This window comes from Bidens hawaiensis, unplaced genomic scaffold (assembly GCF_021521415.1).
Source record: "Bidens hawaiensis isolate Kalapana, Puna unplaced genomic scaffold, B.hawaiensis_p1.1 tig00009830_1, whole genome shotgun sequence".
In the NCBI taxonomy this organism is placed as follows: Eukaryota; Viridiplantae; Streptophyta; class Magnoliopsida; order Asterales; family Asteraceae; genus Bidens; species Bidens hawaiensis.
The window spans coordinates 1-5366 of NW_027491737.1; the positions used below are offsets into that span (position 1 = coordinate 1).

The following is a 5366-nucleotide window of genomic DNA, read 5'->3' on the forward strand; positions in this document are numbered from 1 at the left end:
ACTAGCCTGCTTTTTAATTAATGAGTTGTGTGCCTGGTTAATTTAATTCACCAGCCTGCTTGCTTTTTAATTCCTTTTTGAAATTTGGCCGTGACTTTTTAGCAGCTTGGCTGCTAGTTTTCTTGAACTCTTTTCTCGCACCAAACAGGAGTGTGCCCCCTCTTAACTTCTACTTTCCACCCTCTACGAAAAATAGAATAAATGTGTTGACTCTGATTATATAAACCCCTTCCTACTGTAGCCGCCAACCTCCTCAAACTTGCGAGCCCTTAATCCTTTCTTTTTCTTAGGCTATTAATTAACCAACTTCATATGAGGCCCAACCTCATTTATTATCTAAACGTTGCATGACATAGGTCCACATGGGCCTTTGCTAATTACCATTTATATGTTTTCTTCTTGGCCCTAGTAATCAAAGTTCATATATTTGAATTAGCAATCTAGTGAGATAATAATAATAATAATTAAGAAAAACATCACTAGAGATCTTCTGTCATATAAGTCTTTCATTTTACTAGTTATACAAATTTATAAACATAAGTATAAAACTCTAACAAAAAAAATTTATGGTTAATTTTAATAGAAACGAGATATCATGACGGATAAATTTTGTTTGAAATTTTAATCGTCGGTCTCAAGTTTAGTTAAAATACATCGCTCGTTACCTATTGAAACCACTAAAATTCGAATGTGAACCAATTGAAAATAATATTCAATTAAAACCCAACTCAAAAATACTCAAAGTGTAGGAAATATCTATATAATAATAATATGTATATTTTAGACCATATCAAAGCCCAAAACACAAGCCCACTGAAAACACTATGTTTTCGGTGTTACATGTGACACCCGGCTAAAAGTTAGCCTAATTTTGTGACTAATATAAATGTACTTACGTAAATAAAATAATATAATAAATTATTGATATTATTTTAGTCCAAAAACTCCAAATATATTTGAGATATATTTAATTAAGTTTGAAAAAGCCCAATTTTGTCGCATAGCGAACACTGCGTAAAATGACCTCGGGTGACGACTTAGAAACGGATAAAATCCTAAATGTGTCTAAATGGCCTCGAAAAATTAAAATTTATATTTATTTACTAGAGATAGTATATAAAATTAATCTTAGAAGGTTCGAATAGCGAAAACTAGTAAAATAAGCAAACAAAAGCCAGTGTATGACACCGTATGAACTCGAAACCAACCACCACCAGAATTAAGTTTCTTTAACTCGTATTATTAGGAAGTCAATATTGGATCAAACCTGCTAAAAAACATTTGAAACAGAGTTCGACTGATTAACTAAATTTCATAACACGTAAACTAGAAAGTTTAAGACTTTGATTAATTTACCCACAAGATCCCAGCCCAAACCCATGTGCCCTCCCATTGTTTCTCTCAAAACCAATGGCCACCACCCATATTTTACTTGTAAAACTATGTCTTCATAAGCCTATAAATATGGTGTGTAGTAACTCCCACCATAATCCACCTTGTTATCCTAGTATACAACTCACTAATCTACTTTTCCTCTCCATCTCCATATACTCACGGCACCACCACCACCACTCCCTTACACCACCCCCTAACACCACCATCAACTCAAATGACAATCACACTTGATCAAGGACACACACTACAATGGAAGATTAAGTATTATAGGAAGCAAGAATCAAGCTAGGAAGCTAGGAAACACCCACGCACAAGATCTTTCTTTGATCATCTTACTAGTTTCTTCAAAATCCAAGGTAAGATATATAGTTAATTTTTGGTTAATCAAGTTTGATTAAGTAATGTTTCACACAAACGGATTATAATCAACCTTATAAACAAAATTTAATGAATGTTTGTGTGTGTGATTGAACCGTGAGTGTGTGTGTGTGTGTATGTGTGAGGAATGTTGAACACCCACATACATGCATACACTCTTGGTAATAAGCTTGCTTGTATTGTTGAAATGTATTATGACACTTGGATTTCATAATAATCTTACTTTATTTAAAGATTTAGGAAGAACATGGAATATTTTGATAAGTGGGTTTGAATGTTAAAATGGATTTTTTGTTCAACTAATGAGCTAATAGTTGTTTAATGTAGTCATAACATATTAATTTTCTAAAATTAAAGTGGAATTAGATAAAGATTGATAAAAGATTGTTCATAGATTGAAATTTGCAATTTGGGGATTATTTGAATAATTGGATAAATTGATGATTGTTCAAATGATTAATGAAACTTGAAGATAATATTCATGATAGGTCACATGCTAGAAGTCTTATGATTTGCTTGTTCCAAGACAAATATCCAAAGTTAGATTATGATGAATTGTTGATAAAGGACACTTTTTGAATTGGTGCATATTGTTTAATAATTTGATTTGATTATTGAACACATGGATATATGAATGATAAAGTGCTTATAATTAGAATTGTATTAGTAAACTTTATCATGAAAATTATTAAGTTGAATGAAAGTTGTAAAAAATACTATTGTTTAGATGATGATATTAGGATAAAATAGGACCATGTTATAAATTGTTATGATATGAAAAATTTGATGCATAAACACCATGTTAACATTGTAGAAATAACATGCTCATGTGTTAATAGAAGTTTGAAGTTAAGGCTTCACTACAACGGCTTTTTAGTACGCACAAAAGCGTCCTAAAATGCTATTTTATATGACCTTTCCTTTAATAGTACCAACTAGAAAAGCATTTCATGTAAAGGGGTTGTAATAAGTCTCGGAACTCAAAAAGCGTCCTGATATCCCAAATAAGATTATGACACCAATTTTATGGTCGCATAAAATATCCATTAACAACCCAAAAAGCGTCACAATAAAAACATATTAGGACACTTTTACAATGTTTTAACATGTTCTTACCTACCTTTAATCTTTTGATACACATACAAGAGTCCTTAAAAATTAATTTATAAGACCCTTATGGTGTAACATTATAGGTACTTTAGTATCAAGAAAAAAGTCCTGATATCCCAAATAAGATTATAAAACCAATTTTTTGGCCGCATAATATATATTCATCAACAACCCAAAAAGTGTTCCAATAAAAACATATTAGAACACTTTTACAATGTTTTGACATGCGCCTTAAAAAAGTGAGCAAATATGACGTTTTTCAATCAAATATGGCGGCAAATCAACCGCCTTAAATGTCAAATAAAAACATAGCAAGAACAGAAAAAGTGAGCAATTAAACAACATATATAAACAATGAACCATTTAAAAAATAGCTAGAACAGCTAAAGCATCCATCTTGACCAGTAGTCTAAATTATTCATTTTTTTAACATATATATTATTAAAGCATTCAGTTTAACACAAATAAAAAAATCATCCAAAAACCTCCATGACTTCGTGCAACCACCTTTATCAGCCACAAACCTTCAATAGCACGGGCGTAAGCTAGAATTCTTTGCCACTGATCAAAACACAGAAAAATGTTTGTTAGTCATCAGTAAAGATTAATATAAAGCAAGATCCCCTTGTTAAAATCAGAAAGCAATTGAAATAAATAAGTCATAATAGAGTCAACATTAATATAAAGCCCTTTGATGCAAATAAAAAACCCGTAATAATATGTGTGATATGTGTTGTCAAAAGCCCTTTAGTGTGTGTAAGCCTTGAGGTCAAATGAACGACATGTCAAAGTGGATGAATGTGTCAAAGTGACTTAACCATCCGTGTAATTTACTCTCAATACAATAAATAGACTGTGTCCCGAGGGCCGTGTCTCACTCTCAAGTGTACTAAAGAAATTATTTATAGAAAATGGAAAAAAATTAACACTTATAAAAGAGTAGAATACTAATATACTAACCTTTATCCATCCTCCTAATCCTTACCATCACACAATGGCATAAACAAAGGATTACCTGTACAGTTGCAACGGCTTCTATAGCAACAGCTGCTCCGAGAAGGTGACCGATCATCGATTTTGTAGAGTTCACTCGCAACTGCAAAATGTTAAAAAAGTTTTTTTATAATATGGTAAAAAAAACAAACACATATTTCTCCGTTTGGTTTGGTTTGGTACCTCTTTGTTCTTACCAAAACAATGAAGAAGAGCTTGGTATTCCTTGAGATCACCGGCGGGGGTTGATGTAGCATGGACATTTATGTAGTTCACATCCTCCCTGCTCACCCCAGCTTGCAACATTGCTTTCTTATGCATAAAATCACAACAGTACCTAATGATAAACATAAACACATCAATCACATGCTTCATCTTCTTTTCATTTATAAACCAACCAACAAAAGATTATACATACCTTGAGGATGAGGCTCGGTCATATGATGAGCATTACAAGTGAAGCTTCTGTCCAAAAACTCAGCATAGATTGTAGCACCCATTTCTATTCAAATAAACAAATTGTTCATTAGCATCCATCGGGAACGAAAGAAAGAAACACTAACTATTAATTAATATCCACCACCTTAGCATGCTCAAGTTCTTCCAGCAATAGAACTCCAGTTCCTTCTCCCTAAAAAAACCCGTCACGCCCCTGTTTGAACCATGGATTTTCATCAAATAATTTCATTTAAATGTCATACTACAGCAAGTAAAATGAGTCTTACCGAATCCCATGGTCGGGACGCTTTGGCAGGGTCATTGTTTCTCTCAGATAGAGCCCTGCATGCCACAAATTACCTATAGGTATACTGACAGCATCGGAGCCACCACAAAGCATCATGTCCTGCAACATTCTCTACACTGTCAGATAACTAAAAATAAATAAAGATGTTCAACTAACTGGTAAAAAGAATCTCACTTACAGCTTCACCTCTGATGATGTGATTGGATGCATCCAGTATACAAAAGTTGCTCCTTGCACACGCTGTAGAGAATAGAGATAGAGTAGTTCGGACTCATCCATTCCTGAAACACACGCAATATTATGCAAATGATAAGTTAAACGCTTGCAAGATTTTTAAAAAAAATGAGAAAATTTACTCTATTGTCGGACAAATCTACAACGAAACTTTCAATCAGACACATAAAATATATAAAAAGTAAATAATATAGTCTTTTGGATTTCATACCAAAGACACCTGCTACAAAATGTAAAAAGCTTCTTATTTCTCTCAAATATCAATAGTCTAAGCCTTTTATGCCCTGAAATCTCGAATTAAAAATGTTACTTTGTTTACAATTACGTTATCCCCACATGGATATCAATCAAAATAAATTCAATTCTTGTTAGAAAACAGTCCGTAAAATTTCCAAGAATTAGCCCATGCCATTAAACTGTTCCAATAGAATGTAGATACATGCAGGAGCATGAAAGTGCTTATATATCTAATAATCTAATAAGTTCAAAAGTTTAGGCATTTGAGTCTACA

General features: G+C 32.7%; 1 long non-coding RNA gene across 1 annotated transcript; it reads right to left on the reverse strand.

Annotated features, from left to right (window-relative positions):
• Positions 1-3838: 3838 nt before the first annotated feature.
• Positions 3839-4870, reverse strand: LOC143533709 (uncharacterized). The gene is made up of 4 exons (XR_013135406.1): positions 4800-4870; positions 4602-4720; positions 4060-4528; positions 3839-3979 (listed from the first exon to the last, which is right to left on the reverse strand). It is a non-coding gene; the product is annotated as an uncharacterized LOC143533709 (long non-coding RNA).
• Between the last annotated feature and the right edge of the window lie 496 nt (positions 4871-5366).